Here is an 18,093-nt window from a genome sequence, read left to right on the forward strand (position 1 = left end):
GATAATCATCTGTTTTGGATGCTTCAGTATGGATTTCTGCACAGGGAAGAAGGTTAGACTGGGTGACATAAATGGTTGTATGAAAAATACAGTGTTTATGGATAATAAGAAAAACTGTTTAGAAGAATAGTAAAAGAATAAGGATTTTTAAAATAGCACTTGAGGTTTTATTTTCAATAATTAAAAGGTAAAGGTAAAGGTTCCCCCGCACATGCGTGCTAGTCGTTTCCGACTCTATGGGCCGGTGCTCATCTCCGTTTCAAAGCCGAAGAGCCAGCGCTTGTCCGAGGACATCTCTGTGGTCATGTGGCCGGAATGACTAGGCGCCAAAGGCGCACGGAACGCTGTTACCTTCCCACCATAGTAGTCCCTAATTTTTTACTTGCATTTTTATGTGCTTTCGAACTGCTAGGTTGACAGAAGCTGGGATGAGTAAGAGGCGCTCACTCTGTTATGCGGCACTCAGGATTCGACCTGCCAAACTGCCAACCTTCTGATCAACAAGCTCAGCATCCTAACCCACTGAGCCACTGCGTCCCCCATTTTCAATAATTAGAACACTTAAAAATGAATAAGAGGATGAGCAATATATACAAGGCAAATAATTGTTGCTTTTATCACTCTAGAATATAAAAAAGGCAAAGAGAATTTCAAGTCACTGAAAACAAATTCAGTCTTGATTTTTTAACCTAGTTTTGAAGAATGAATGGATATCTCCACAAATATATGGCTATGAAATTATTTGATATGGTAATTGGTGGGTATTGGTATGATTACGATAGCTACACCATTAAAGGCTCTGGGTGGGAATCAGTTTCCTATTAATCTGAGTGCATTTTGTGGACAGCTCAGAAAGACTAAGTCTGTACAGTGATATGTGGCATAGTAGCTTATATTCCTAGGAGTACAGCTATATGAATGCTATATCATGCATCTGTGAGGAAACATTATTCAGAAATAAAGAGTCAGAAATAAATAAAGAGAGTGGGGAAGGGAAAGGGGAGGAGGGAACGGGGAGGGGAAAGAGAAATGAAGGGAAAAATAAATAGTATTAAAAGGATATAGCAGAAAAAATCAGAATTTTTAAAAAAGCAAACTACTAAGGGGAGCCAGGAGAGATTGAAATATATTACATACTTGTGTGATAACTAGCGATAGTTCCACTCACTACTAACAGGGCTTTCATCAGATAATAGATAATTGTTTAAGCAGCTAAAAAAGAAAAACAGAAATACCTGTTTTCTGCAAAACATTAACACTGCAGCTTAAATGAAATTTTTCTTTCATCATAGATAAAGACCATAGCTGATGGTGCATCTTGCCTTTCTTGCCGCTAGCCATCCAAACTGGACTGGATTGGTTCATCCAAGAAAGCCATCTGGCAAGAAAGAAATGCTGGAGATACAATTAAACTGCCCAAGAATTTGCTGAAGTGGCATCAAAAATGCACCAAACATTAATCTCATTTTCATTAAAAAAGGAGAGAAAGGCTACTGAGGACAACTTGATAACAGATGGCAAAATTCATCTGTTCTTCTAGCATATTTTCTGTCCAGTGAGCCCAGTGCCTTTTCCCTTGGATGGATATAGACTTCTTTTCTTTGGGATAAAGAGGCCATATTATCACTAGTTCCTGCTCTGGGGCTACCACAAGCATAGCAAAAGTAATGGAACTCTGATGGAACAAGCAAGATAAATAAGAGTTGGATGAAGGAACCACATGTGCTTTCTCTCAATAATTTTCAGGATGATAGCTTGTTTTCCATGTGTACCATACAAGAATTACAGCATGATGATATTAATACATATACATCTTAGAACAATATATGTCTTGTTTATTACCTATGTTTATGTCTTTATGTGTAATGCATATTAAAAAGGCTAAGACTACGGCTTCGATTAGGCAACCAGCATTTTAATTTTTTTGACTTCACCAATTCATTGCCTTCACTTAAGAAGAAGCTATATAGGTACCCACAGAAGGAGATGTTGTACTTTTAAATCTTACGGACATCTATCACCCCACAATTTTTTTCAACAAGGCATAGACTGACCTAAAAGCCACACATCATTCAGTTATCTATTGTCTCACTATTAATTACATGAAATAGATATGCAGTAGATAAAATGATGGATATTTGGCTACCAACTATATGGGTGGTGGTAGGGAGTGTCCAACAAAAACTTCTGACTGCCAAAAATAGCACCGTATTCTTTCTATTGTTTTTTCAGTCTTATTTTCTCCTCTATTTCACTTATGTTTCTGGGTTGAAAGTAAACCAGGTCTAAATGTGTTGATTTCTGTAAGCGAAAATATCAGATACTGCCTAACCCCACTCACATACACAAAAGGTTTTGTGAAATTTTCCCTTTGCTAACTGAATACCTGTGAATTTTTCATGTTAAGTGAGATATATTATGGCACTAGTGGGAAATTTATACAGTTTGGTCTTTGACAGAAACTTATTAGATTTCACACATTTCTTCATTAATATGGTTAAAAAGGCTAGAGTCTTAAAATCTATCTACTCTTTGTCTGAGGTTTATGCCATCAGATGGGAGCTATTGTAAGAATGCCTGCCTGTGTATTACAATTGAGGGAATATTAGCAAGGTGTGCTACAGTCAGCAGCCTTGGCTATAGTTCATGTTGTGTAGTGGATTCTTGGGAAGCAGGAGGTGAGACGAGAGTGTTCAAGCAGGAACATTGCTTTATTGTAGAACAGGAACAGAACTGAGAACAGAGGCTTCTACACAGCTACTTATACAGTTGGCCACTAGGTGGTGGCCAATAGGTTTAAAGGAACCTATTCCCACCCCAGAGCAAACCAATGATCATCCTGGAGACTGCATGTCTGGGCAGCGAGTGACCATTACACAGACACCCTAATTAAGCAATCTCAAGCAGCATTCAAAGACACGTGAAATCAGTTCAAGTAAAAGGCCCAATACATTACAGTTCATACAATACATAATGATTTATAGGGGACTAGCCATTTTCTTAAACCAGGCTATTTGGTTCCTGACACTTTCTAGAACAAGAAAAGTGCTTTGAGACTAGTTCATGAGCTTAACCAGTGGCAGTGCAGAGCCTTTAACACAAATGGATTGGCAGTAAGAAAGGAAGACATTTTACAGGAAGACCTCAATACCTAAGATTCTGGTCTGAATCCTTATGTATTTACCCATTCTCTTCTGAGAACAGAATGAGCATTGCCACTTTTTAAATAACCAGGTGGCTCATTTTTAAGATGAATATGGTTGATAGAGGTACAGTAGGTGGATATTTTGTGTTTTAAATAAGACCTTTTCAAAGTTGTACATTTCTTCGTGGGACAAAAAGAAACAGCGATTTAAAATATTAATGTTGGGAAGAGTGTGGAGAAAATATAAGATCTGAATATCCGTAAACATTGTGAGTGAGTGAGTGAGTGAGTGATTTAACTACCCAACCACCCATTGAGAGATCGGGAGGGGAAGGGAAGGGAAGGGAAGGGAAGGGAAGGGAAGGGAAGGGAAGGGAAGGGAAGGGAAGGGAAGGGAGGGAGGGAGGAAGGAAGGAAGGAAGGAAGGAAGGAAGGAAGGAAGGAAGGAAGGAAGGAAGGAAGGAAGGAAGGAAGGAAGGAAGGAAGGAAGGAAGGAAATAGCAGCATCTACAGTATAAGGAGAAAAGGCATTGTGAAACATGATTGTATTTGTGTACGCCAATGATTAAAATGAGAGGCACTAACACAAATTGAGCGCTTATTGTTGACTCATCTATAAGAATTTTCACCAGGTGAATCACTATAATGTGGCCCCAAGGAAATAAAAATGAGTCACTAGCTCCTATACATTTCAAGTCCTTCACAAGAGGAAGTGATGTCATTTAAATTAATCAGATGCTCTCCATATTGTTGTAAAAATCCTAATTAAAACAAATTGGTCTAACTAAATACGGAAGGTGTTCCTTTGATAATTGTTTTGGTTTTTTTTGTCTGTATTCTGACCTCATCCCCATCCCCAGCAACCCATCTTCCTCTTCAGGTAGTTTTAGAATGTGAATTAAAATACAGATACACACACATCAGAAAGAATCCTTTTTCTAAGACAGATGGCCCACAATAAAGTTACACACACACACACACACACACACAGACACACACACACAAAGGTATCTTAAGATCCAACCTGCAAGAACAAAAAGGAAAAAAAAATGCTTGCATTGTTGTTTTCATTATCTTGCTTCTGTCATTTCATGAGCTTTGTATCTCACAAGGAAAGAAAGAAGGGAAGGGGGAGGGGAAAAACTGTGAAATTAATCTTTTGTGCATTGCCAGATAAAGACGAGACATGCTCAGACAAAAGATAGACTGGGAGAAGGTACTGTGATTGATGACTAAAGTAAAGGTGTCAGAAGAGTATTATGTAAATTACTGGAGGCACAGACCATTTCAGAGAGAATGAGAGGGAGAAGGGAAGCGGGAAAGAAAGGACCTGCCGAAGCAATGTCACCAAGACACTGGTCCCCAAGCACCAATTTCTTGCCATCTTTCATCTGCTGAGACAAGCTCACCTCATATTCTATTTGGCTTGCACAATGCAGGAAAGGGTGGGTGGAATGTGTCAGCGTGTGTTCCTTTGTAGGAAGGATACAGCCTTTCAAGAGGAACATGAATATAGTTTTGGGTTTTTTTGGGGTTTTACAAATGGGGCAGATTGTTGGTAGGAAAATGACTGAAATGAACTGGTGAGAAGTTTAAAGAGAGTGAAACAAACAACCCTCTAAAAAGCCATAATTCAAGCATAGATAGAAAGGAAAAATCACCTAATCCAGCATATCCCAATGTGATTCCTTGTGTTCAGCTGTTGAATCAAATGCACAAAAAGCTGATGCAGGTGTCAATGTGGTGAAAATACAGACATTATAGCAAGGGATTATAGCAAGATGTCTTAGTATGGGTTCACATATCACGTTAAACCATAACATGGTTTGACTTTTATCTTGGCTTAATATATAAACCCAGGCTTTTGTTTATGGATAGGGTCCCAAATGTTGAGCACAAGTGTACTCACAAACATCCCTAACCCCTAGGTTAAAACAACTGCTTAAGACGCAGTCGGCCCAGGTTCGAATCTCAGAAGGGTATGGCTGACTGATGAGAACAAACAAGTTTGAAATGCATATCAGTCTCCCTTTAATTCTTTGTTAGCAATTCAAAAAATTTACACAAATATGAACTGTCACTATTGTGACCACTGCCTGTGGGTGGCCCTTGGTTGTGCTGAAACAGGAAATAAGATTTGTCCCATGTTTGGGGCCTAGCAAGGTAATCTGAATATTTAGCAGACATTTAACACATATCTCCCTTGCTTCTCAGCTAAGAGAGAGAGAGAGAGAGAGAGAGAGAGAGAGAGAGAGAGAGAGAGAGAGAGAGAGAGAGAGAGAGAGAGAGAGAGAGAGAGAGAGAGAGAGAGAGAGAGAGAGAGAGAGAGAGAGAGAGAGAGAGAGAGAGAGAGACTGTGGCCTAGGGGTTAAAACAACTGCTTAAGATGCAGTCGGCCCAGGTTCGAATCTCAGAGGGGTATGGCTGACTGATGAGAACAAATAAGTTTGAAATGCATATCAGTTTCCCTTTAATTCTTTGTTAGCAATTCAAAAAATTTACACACACACACACACACACACACATATATATATATAATTGTATTAAGAGTAAAACTAAATAGGGAATACCATTCTGAATAATCTTTATTCCCAAGAATGGATGTAATATTTTTTTCTTAAAAAATAAAAAAAAATGTAATTGATGACACTCCATGCTTTGTTTGGAAACATGGACTATCTGAGAAGAAAAGGGACAAATGTAGCAGAGGTAAAAGGAACTTTCCACTGGAGTATGAGAGATTAGAGAGGGTGGTAGATAACTGTCTGGTAAAGCACTGCTCTGATACTTGTTATGTATTTTTTTATGAACAAGCTACCCAGAACCTAAAAATTCCAAATGTTTGCAATAGAGGTAAATATCTGTAGCTCGGGTGTAGGATGAGGATAAAGGTTTGTTCTCAGAGCTTGTGGGTTGGTTTCTGAATGTTTCATTACCAGGCTAGGTAACATCATCAGCAGAGTTTATGTCAGTGTCAATGTTCTTCTGTTTATAAGGGCTCCAGATGTGGGTATGTCAAGTGAGGATCTTGTGATGGGTTGTGAGATGAATCAGGTATGAGTCATCAGTGAGTCTTGTGATGGGTCTTTTGATAGGAAGGCCATACTACTACCCACCACACTGGTGAGTTCATTGAAGTCTGGCACTCCACAAGCAATTCCATCAACAGACCTACAACCAGCCTATGAAACCCTCAGAATCCAAATCAACCACACAGCCTACCAGATAGAGCTCCAAACCTCAACCAACCCATGCAAGACCCCCCAACCTGCACTTAACCTCCCAATAACTCTTACCTGATGTAACCTACCCATCACAAGACCCATTACAAGACTCGCACTGATGACTCACACCTGACCCATCACAAGACCCTCACTCAACACACCCACACCTGAAGCACTTATAAACAGAAGAACACTGACACTGACATCCCCTGAAGATGTTACCTAGCCTGGTAACAAAATGTTCAGAAACCAACCACAGCCTTGGACAATGAACCTTCACCCTAATCCCAAATGTGTCTACCAGTCCTAAAAAGTTAGATACTTTATTTTACAGATTAGCATTATGCATGAAGTAATATTGATTATTTAGTTAGCTGTTGATAGTCCTGAAGATAACCTTTTCAATGCCACTGCCCAACCATTCAATATCCTGATACCAGCCTTGAAAATGAAAGTAAATGGAAGTTGTCAAGGATTACATCTGGGACATCACCTGTGTGAAGCATACATTCTAACACAGAATTACAGTCATTCCTCAAAGACATCATTTTATTCTCCAACAAGCCATGGTGAATACTTTGTTTATCATAATTTTGGAAGGTAAGTTATTTTTTTCAACCCATGGAAAGTCAAGTTTTTTATTTAAATGACAATTTGTAATTGGACAACCCTGTATTATTTTCAGTTGTTTTATCCAAAATGGAGACAGTATAGCAAACCTTCCTTACTAGTTGATTATGAGAATCTCTTGATTTAGGGAGGGGATCACTTGTGGCTGTGAACTCTGCTGGTATCATGTGGTCTTCCTCTGAGAGCAATTAATGAGAAAGTTCTCACATGACACCTTGAAGAGTCACTGGCAGTCATAGCAAAAAGAACTGAGCTTAAGAAGAAAAAAATAGTCAGACCTGATAACAGACAGTTTTCTGTGTTCCTGTTTTAGAACACTTTCCAATTCTTCCTGCTTCAAATACGATTAACATGTCAAATGCTTTCAAACCAATTATTACATATCATCCACTGGATTTTGCCTGTCAACCACCTTTGCTCTTCTTTAATTGTGTGCCTGGTTTTTCCTCAAAAATGTTATTTGGCTAGAGGGAAAACTCCCCACCTATTGCCACCTCTCACCTTAGCACTTTATGAGTGAAAAGAGCATCCTAATATTAATATTTTCTCAATAAGGTGATAATGGGTTGATTTCAGAATGAAGTCCAAATTGGATGGAGAGATGAATGGATTTCCATTAGCAGATGACAAGTAGATTCACTTTGACCCTTTAGTAAGTCCTTCAACCTGTATTTGGTGAGGTGAGGGAAACCTAACAATCTGCTCTCTAGTACATACTTTGATGCTATGGAGATTTTTGCAGGTAACTTGTTATAGTATTATAAATATACAACCAGTAATTAGCTATTGGGGTCCTCTTAAGATTCAGCTCAGTTATGGGAAAAATGCATTTTCTCCAAGGATCCAAAGTATAATATGATGAGCTGGAGAAAGGTGAACCCATATTTCCAGCTATGTGCTTCTTTGAAATCCTCAACTGTGAATACATAGTGGGTGGGTGTCAATGCTGCTAACATCGGATGTTCTTGCTTTGACAACATATGGAGATGCAGCCATTTTCCTCCTTATGTTTTACTCTTAGAGTTAGAATTAGATGATACTGTGGCGGGGAGGAGAAGCAATGTGTATGGGAGTTAGTTAGACATAACAATATTGCAGTAGTATGGGAGTCAAGGTTTTTTGAAATAAGAGATGATAAGAAATGGTGGGTTGGAGAACTAGAGGGAAAGCCTGCATTTCAAATCAATTGGAGAATGTGATTTATGACTGCTAATTAGTGGAGGGATTTGCGCTAGATACTATGTGTTCAGGGGAGGGGAATTCAGATTTTGGCTTCACCTATGTTCATGCCGATGCTATGTTTCTTGAATAAAGATTCTTTAAAGAAAATAATGCCTTGAAGTTCTTTGAAGAGTTTCATCTGTCGCAATCATGACAGTGAGTTTGCTTAGCAGTAATACCAAGCAAGAGCAACAGCAATACTCTAATTATTTCTATGATTCTGATCCCCACTTTTTACACTTTCTATACATTTTTAAATGTAGCATTCTTCTAGAGAATTGTGGGGAAATTAAGTAGCATCTCCAGGACACCTCATCAAATCCATAAACAAACATGCTGGGAGACCAGAATACTAGGAACCAGCAGTAATTTGATGATACTTTAGCATGGTGCAAAGCTTGGTGCTTTGTGAAGCTTGGTGTAAAAATTAATGTTGCAAGTAACAACAGTAATGGTTCTTAATTCAGTCCATTAAATATATGATTTGGGTCAACCATTACATTAATTTGGTATTTATTTCAAATAAAAAGAAAATAATGGTTCAACGATACTGAAATGAAAGGATCCCAACAAAGATCATCAAGTGTCTTTGAGGAATTATTTGACAATAGCTAACTAAGTGGCCTTGTGCTCCTTGCTCCTTGATTTCTCAGTGGCTTTCAATACTGTTGTCCATGGTTTCCTTCTGGATAGTTCTAGAGGTTGGGAGCTGGTGGCTCAGTTTTATAGTGGTTCTCCTTCCTTCAAGGAGCTGGCTTCAGCTGAAGTCATAGGGGAGAGAAATCACTCCCTTGGCCTCTTTTATAGATTGGTACAGAACTCTACACTCTCTCTCCTCTATTCAGCATCTACATGAAACCATGGATGAGGTCATTCACAGGGTTGGATGTGGTATTGTCAATACATTGATGATAAACAATTGTGTGTGTGGACATCAGGCCAATCAAGTGAGTCTGCTGAAGTTCTGTTCTAGTGATTGGAGGCTGTGCATGACAGGATGAGAAAAACTTACTCTCATTCATTCCTTCCAAGAACAAGTGGCTGTGGATTTATGGGCCACCTGGATGTGGGAATACTCCATTTTTAACCTTGAATGGGGTTGCACTTCCCTATTCAAGAGTGATGTGCAATCTGGGGGGGGAGGTGTTCTTGGATTCACAGCTCCTGCTCAATGAGTAGCTGTGGCCATGAAGGCCTTTGCAGAATTCCATCTGGTTTGGTGACTGTGCTTTTTCCTGGTTCAGAAGCCCTTCAGACAATCACTCATGCCCCAATCACCTCATAACATTACTGCAATATGGTCTACATGTTGGAAATTTCAACTGGTTCAGAATGTACAACATGGGTAGTTATGGATATGCCTTTGAATAACTATGAGCCACCTCTGCTTTGTAAGCTCCACTGATTGCCAGTATGCTTCCAGGTGCAATTGAAGATGACCTATAAGGCTATAAATTGCATTGTGCCTAATTATTTGAGGGACCACTTATCTTTCATGTCTCTCCTCAGGGTTGAAGTACTCCAGGCCTTTTCAATTGAACAATATAACCCTATAGGGATCCAGGAAGTATGCCTTCTGTGTCATACCATCTGCCCCTAATATTGCATGGCTCCAATACTGATAGTATTCCAGAAATACACAGGGGTGGGAGGGGCCAGAAGAGAGAGAGAGAGGGAGAGGAAGAGAGAAAGAGATTTGTGTGTGTGTGTGTGTTTGTGTGTGTGTTTGTGTGTGTGTGTGTGTGTGTGTATTAAATGTTTACTGGAGGAACCGTTCTGACAGAACACCCGATCTACCCAAATATGGTACAAAGCAATTAACTGCCTAACCTGCAATCTGCCCAGGTACGAATCTCTGAATGGTATGGCTAGCTGATGAGAGCTAAATAGCTCGAAATAGCAATACTAGTCTCCCTTTAACTCTTTGTCAGTAAAAATTTAACACATATGTATGTATATGTAGAGTATATGGTCTCTAACCATTTTAGTGACCTACAGACTCACTGAAAATATTAAGCACGTCCCAGAAAGGTGCAAAATTATCTTAAATAACAAGAAACATGTGTAATTCTTTCCTTCCTAATCAGTTTTTTAGTGTTCACAGTTTGGATCAAAATTAATACCATTTTTATACTATTTAGTGCTTCATTTTTTAGAACAATGCTTTCCTTTTATAAGATTTTTCAAAGACGTCACACTTTCCCCACTGAAAATGGTGGGATTAAAAAAAAGGCAAGAAAAAAACTTACAAAATAAAGGTAGTTAAGAGGAAGAAAGTTGAACTATTTGAATAATTTAACTTGCTTTCTATTTTTTTTATTTTTGCACATGCTCAAAACTCCCAAATTCTTTTCTATCTGAAGTACTTATATAAAAATTTGACAGCTCTTATAATTTTAAATTGTCTGGCACTGTGTATGCCCAGAACTTTGATCATTTCCACATTCAAGAGCTTATAAAAATTTGAGGCACTCCACTAATTCCAAATTGGAGTGCACTGTGTAGAATAATTCAAAGTTATTGGACAGTTCCATTTTCTAAAAGGAAAATTCTCTTCCATTTGCAAGTGAGTCAAGTTACATTCTCACACAGCCTTTTAAAATATACAACATGGACATAAACTTTAACAGGGAAAAATAATGACAATGTTTTAGAAAAATGGGAACGTAAAATGGTTGTTATTTGCCTTCCTCTTGTCTAAAGTGTGGAATCTTCTCAAGACTTGCCTTGCTAGATTCAACATTCTGCTTCCACCAATGTCCAGTCAAAGGAAAGGCAGAGATATTTAGTTGATATTTATTTGGGGATAAATTTGCAAAACCTATTTATCAATATAAACTACAGTATATCTTTCAAAGATCCAGGAGCACTGGGGAACTACCAGAGGACTGGAAAAGAGCTGATGTAGTTCCCATCTTCAAAAAAAGGGAAAAATGGATCCAGGAAACTACAGACATATCAGCTGACCTCAATACCTAGGAAGATCTTGGAAACGATAATCAAGCAACGAATCAGCAAACACCTAGAGGCAAACAAAGTAATTACCAAAAGCCAACATGGGATTGTCAAAAACAGATCATGCTAAACAAATCTTATTGTATTCTTTGACCAGATGACAAAATTAGTGAACTAGAGGAATGCTGTGGATATAATTTACTTGGACTTCAGTAAGGCATTTGATAAAGTAGATCACAACCTACTAATTGATAAGATAGAAAAATGTGGATTAGACAGCCTCACCACCAGATGGATTCATAGCTGGCTGACCAGCCGTACTCAGCGTGTGGTCCTCAAAGGAACTGCATCTACATGGAGGGAATTGTGTAGTGGGGTGCCCCAGGGCTCTGTTCTGGGCCCAGTGCTCTTTAACATCTTCATCAATGATTTCGATGAGGGGATAGATGGGGAACTCATCAAATTTGTAGACAACACCAAGCTGGCAGGAATAGCCAACGCTCCAGAAGACAGGCTTAAGATACAGAAGGATCCTGAAAGACTTGAACATTGGGCGCTATCTAAAAAAATGAAATTCAATGGTGAAAAAAGTAAGGTTCCACATTTAGGCAAGAAAAATCAAATGCACAGGTATAGTATAGGTCAGTGATGGCGAACCTTTTAGAGACCGAGTCCCCAAAGTGCAACCCAAAACCCACTTATTTCTTGCTGGGTAATGGGTGGGTGTGGCTGTGGTGGTCATGGCAGATTGGGTGGGTGTGGTCACCTCAATGTCGCTCTTGGGGAGGAACACCTGTGGGGATGTGGGCAGGGTTGGGGGAGATCCAGGGGGTCTCTGGCAGGTGGGGCGGTAGGCAGCAGGCTCCTCCTGTGGGGTGAGGTGAGGGAAGGCAGGGGTGCCATTGCATGGGGAAAGGCAAGGGCTGGGGCGGCGGCTGCCTGACACCATCAGCCCCTGCACATAAAGGCCAGCGAGTGCATGGGGCTAACAATGTCTGTCAGCAGCCACAGCCTGCTGGCCCCTCAACTGGCACACTCTGGGGCTACACAGCCCATTGCCAGCAATTCAAAGAAGCTGTCTCTGAGCTGGATGGCCAGCCGACACTGAGAAGACAATGCAGTGGGTCGTGCCTGGGAAAAGGAGAGCATGCAAGGCCAGGAGGGACGGGATGGAGGGGGGGGAATCAGCTGTGCCGGGCTGCCTCCAGCCACATGGGGCCTCGGCAAGTTAGCAGGCAGCTGGTTGAAGAGTGACAGTTGCCATCTCCGGGGCATGGCACACATGCCCACAGAAAGGGCTCTGAGTGCTGCTTCTGGCACATGTGCCATAGGTTCACCACCACTGGTATAGGTGGTACCTTGCTCAACAGTAGTAACTGTGACATTAAAAGATGCTTGCTCCTCGGGAGGAAAGCCATGACAAATCTAGGCAGCACACTAAAAAGCAGAGACATCACCCTGTCAACAAAAGTGCGTATAGTCAAGGCTATGGTCTTCCCAGTTGCAATGTATGGCAGTGAAAGTTGGACCATAAAAAAGGCTGAGCGCCAAAGAATTGAGGCCTTTGAACTCTGGTGCTGGAGAAGACTCCTGCAAGTCCCTTGGACTGCAAGGTGATCAAACCGGTCAGTCCTAGAGGAGATCAACCCTGATTGCTCTTTAGAAGGCCAGATCCTGAAGCTAAAACTCAAATACTTTGGCCACCTAATGAGAAGGAAGGACTCACTGGAGAAGAGCCTAATGCTGGGAAAGATTGAGGGCAATAGAAGAAGGGGACGACAGAGAATGAGGGGCTGGATGGAATCACTGAAGCAGTAGGCATGAGCTTAAATGGACTCCAGAAGATGGTAGGGGACAGGAAGGAGGAGTGTTGCCCATAGGGTCATGATGGGTCAGACACGACTTCACACCTAACAACAACAACACATGTGGCACTGCTATGGATCTCTGGGGGATACCATTCTTTTTTTAAAAAATGTACACATATTAGGAAAATTATTTGCAACAGTTGAAAAGCTAATACAACATATTTTATTATGTGAAATATTATGTGAAAATATTTCTATGTTAAATAGGATAAATAGGAATTCCAATCAGATTCATAAATTGATCCCAAAATGAATGAATAATAAAGTGATCAAAATGTAAATAGACAGACTTAGCAACCTTTAGGAAGCTCCCAGTCTTAGCAAACAGAATGCCTTCAGGCTATTATCCCACATTTAAAGAAATCCAAAACAAAATAATATAATAATATAATCTGGAAAGATAAAACAGAACAAGAACATATAAATAGTAAGACATTTTGCGATGTTGATTTTTTTCAAAAATTAAATTTTCCCTAGAGCTGCTCTTGTTTTACAGTCATGACCCCAAATACAAATTTTCTCAAAATCTGCCAATTTATACTTTCCAATTAACTTTGTATGTATTTTCTTGTTCATCTGTTTCATACACACTGAAAATACTCTTGGGTTTTTCTCTGGAGACAAAGAATAGCTGACTATCCAATGAGGTCACCTGGGATATGATAGAGATTGGGGTGCAAGGTCTCACAAATCTACTTCCAAAATAATTCATTGTGGATTTCTGCTACATCTCTAGTCAGTAACAAATGCCTGATGCCTGCATAAGATGGCTTGAACAAAATCAGTTCAAATGGAAATAGAAGCTCTTGAAATGGTCCCTGTCCCCAGGATTTGAATTCAGAAGTATACTGCATGCATATATGGAGATAGGCATTAGATTTTTATGACTAATATTCCCTGATCATCTCCATAAGGACCAAACAACCTGAATTTTCAGCTTGATATACACTGCCTCCAATTGGATTGACATCTTACTTCCAGGTTCTTTCTCCTCCATCTACAGATTTAAAATGAAAGCATAAAGCAGAATTAAAGTTTTAGAAAAAATAAATTGAGCATTAAATGTACACCACTCATTTTTAACATCTGGCAAGATTGAAATGATATTGTAAAACAGAATGGTAGAAGTCTAAAAAGAAAAAAAATCCTCCCTGTGTACCTTTTCCTTATTGATGCTTTGAAATTTCTAGAACCTGGCTGAATGAAGGATGGCATACTGGAAAAAACTAACCCTAACCCTTTGCCCATGTTTACATATACAAAATGCAGCATCATTTCTAGAGAGAAATGATTGGCACAAAATAGACGACCAAATGGGTGAAATAGCATTTTCCATGCAATTTTGATAATATCTCTCTAATGCAAAAACAATGTGGACTAGGGAATATTTTGCTCATTTTATTCCCACAGTCAAACATAATATTTCATTCACTCTAAAAAAAATCAGCATTTTTTTCATTTATGTATAAAACAGGCTTTGTTTTTCAGTACACTATTGTCACTTCTACTAAGACAACTATCATTAGCATTTTTACTACCAGGCAGGTTATTAGTTGTTGGTTCTGGTTTGATTAATAATATTATTGCCACTACTGCTATCACTATTACTACATTTTTGAAGCAGTTAGTTCTACTTCTAACAACTATTGCTGATTCTCATTACTTAGGGTGCTTTTCTGCTACTGTATTTTTAAACAATTTATTAAAAATATTTTCTTATCTTCAGATCAATGCTAGCAATATTGTGACTATTAGAGAAGTTTGTCCTGTAAAACATGCTATTCTGGAGCACAACAATGTGGGTTTTATGCATGAAAATGGATGGATGAGTGGGTGGTTAGATGGATGGATGGACAGATGGATGGATTTCTATTGGGCTTCGTCAGAATTGGTGAGTGCACCAACTGGAAAACATACATAATTATTATCCCTGGGATATCATAAACATGCAGATTGCCTGCTATTTGTGGCTTGTTATACTTTTCTAGTGGGACCAACAATGCTAAATGATCATCTCACTCTGGTGCCTCAAACAACAGAACCATCAACCTTTTCTGCCAGGAAGCGATGAGAGGCAGCAACTTACTCAGACTGACAACCGCCACACCACTATGATATTTTTGCTGCCCTTAATTCAACTACTTTTCTAATGTTCCAGATTTAAATATATAGCATTCTACAGTACACTACAAGAAAAAGTACTCAATTACTTGTATTTATTCCTTAATCTGGCCAAATGAAAAAGTTATTGCTTGGCTTCCAGTTTGCCACGCAGCCACTATGGATGGCTGGGAGACTTGCTCTCTCTTCCCTGTCCAGTTTTGCATTGCTGGGGGTCCTGAAAAGGGCCAAAAGTCACCCCAAAGAGGCGACAAGCAAGGACGGGTGCTTGCTGGATCATGGGAGAGCTGCAACTCTCCCGTTATACCTGGTGATCCCTCCAAGCCAGCAGATGAAAGGACTGGCCATTATGGCTCATCCCCAGGCTGTGAACAGCCGAAGTCACATTTTCCACCAGGCAACTCTTAAAGTAGCATGGAAGAGACTGGGTGAGATCTACCTCTTTTACAACCTAATTACTTTCTGTACCTCCTTAAGCTGCTAAGCCTTTTCCCCCTGTGGTGAGGGAAGGGGAACTTTAGCCCTCCCTCCAGAAAGAGTGGCGACTAAATACCCAGGGGCATTTTAAACATTGAAAAAGTAACTGAATTCCAATTGGAACTTTATTTCTCTAAGCATGTGGAATGAAAGATTTTTTATTTCTTATTTTTCATTGTCTACTTCTTTTGGAAATCTGGATTTTTTATGAAAAAGAAAAAGAAAAACTGAAAAGATTAAGATAACTTTGGGACTCAAAGGGAAACTTTAAAAGGGGCCTGGCTGACTGCCCAGGGAAATAGATAATAAACATAACCTTGAGAACTTTGAAACAACAGCTGTGAAAGACTGTGTGTTCCCTACCTAGAAAAAAAATCTCTCTTTTAGATTTTCTAAGTGTAAAGCCTTTAGCTTAAAATACCAATATGGAAGAAGACCAGGAACAAAATTTATTTATGGATGAAGATCAACAAACTCTTGCTATGTTGAAAACAGTAATCCAAATTCTTACCACAACCAATGAAATACTAAGAGGCTATGGGATGGAACAAGAAGACAGCCCAGATATGAAAGCCCAAACTTTGACCACAACTAAAGAACCATCTATACAAAATACAATAGAAAAAATGAAGCATTCAAATATGATGACAGAAGAATCTATTATTCAACAAATATTGATATTTGAAAATCCAGAAAAGACATTGACAACTTGGAAAAAGGAAAAGATTTCTTATACAACTCAGAAGGAACTAGAGGATCTAGAAAAAGAACAGTTGGATGACAAGAAAAACAATTCAGAACAACCATGTCGATATGGAAGAATAAAGAGACGACCCACTAGACCTACAAGTCCTCTCAAAAGAATGACGACCGGATGGTTTTGCCAATATCAATTAATATATATGATATTACAAGGAGATTGGTTCGATGACCCAAAAACAAGGACATGGAAGATGATTTCGCAAAGGAAAAAAGCCAGAATAAGACTCAAGAAGAATGGAGTTTTGACCATCTTACTGAAATCTGAAACAGAATGTACTTAAATAGATAAGATGCGTATGTTGAACACAACACATTGTTATTAACTGAGATAAAGAAAAAATTTTGGTCATTAAAATTTAGCAGTATAAATACTAATAGCTAATTTGAATATTGATTTGTGCATAAAGGTCATGTAAAGGTGAATAATGTAGATAAGCTAAAAACCTATTGTTGAAAGTAATAAATAGATCTATATGGAATGTTAAAAACAAAAAAAATATCAGTTTAAGCAAGAGATAGCAGATACAAAGAGGAAGAGAGGAAGTATTAAATATTGAAATAAAAAGGAATTTTGATTGCTACTTTAAAAAACTGAAAATTACCAAAAAGGAAGGATATCACATTGTATCCTTAATTTGTTGAGATAGAGAGTGAGAAGTTAAGTAAACAGGATGTGTATTTTGAATATTAGATTTTGTGAGGAATGGTGACAGATGAATTGGGAGTATACTAAAAATCTTGGGAATGATAAATATCAAACGTTAAATCTAATGTTAGTGGAAATTAAAATTGAAAAATCTATTAGGTCATTGATTGTCTAAAAGATTGTATGTTAAAACAATTAGAATATGTGTAAACTGAAAACTATGGATATAAGTAAGAAAGTTATTTTCTATGTGATTGATAGGATAAAACTTGTCTTTAAATTTACAAATAGACAGTATATATGAAGGGAAAAAGAGAGGAAATGTTTATGGTAGCAATTTGAAATCTGCACTAATGATATCTGTATGTAATTGAATTACTACTACCCAGCCACCACATTGCTTTTCAAATGTGTGAATGTCATATTAGAAAATCAATAAAATTTGTAAAAAAAAAGAAAAAGTTATTGCTTTTGAACGGAATTAGTAAAAGCACCTTCAAAGTCCCAAAGTAACTGATAGTGACAATTTTTAAAAGCACCAATGATGAATCTAGCAAAAAATGGCTTCTGATGTATAAAACAGAGAAGTAGAAAAGATTAACTTAAAGAAAGGAAAAAATCTGGAAGCATGTAGTATCTAGTCTGCAAGATTTCCAGCCTGCTCTCCTTTTCTCAATACAGTGGTTAAAGCTTCACACTATATTGTAAATGGCCCTCAGAGGAATGAGAAGCTAAGCATGTCCATGCAAGTGTCATGGACATTCTAAGCTGTTCAGCAGAGCTGCTTCTACTCTCATTAAATCAAACTTTTTGCTGTTTGGAGTTACACTCCTATCTTGTTTTCCAGTAGCTAAGGCACCAGGCACAGAGTGGTAACATAGTAACACCATTGATGGTTGGATTTTTTTTCCTTTTGATATTTTGGGGAAAGTCATACATTTATTTTACTTGGAGGATTGCTGCCAAATATTGGTGCCATGATCTTGTGTGATCCTGTGGCAGATAGAAGATCAGAGATTCATACGTGAAACCTACATGCAACCT

Source organism: Vipera ursinii (assembly GCF_947247035.1).
Source record: "Vipera ursinii genome assembly, chromosome: 1".
Taxonomy (NCBI): domain Eukaryota; kingdom Metazoa; phylum Chordata; class Lepidosauria; order Squamata; family Viperidae; genus Vipera; species Vipera ursinii.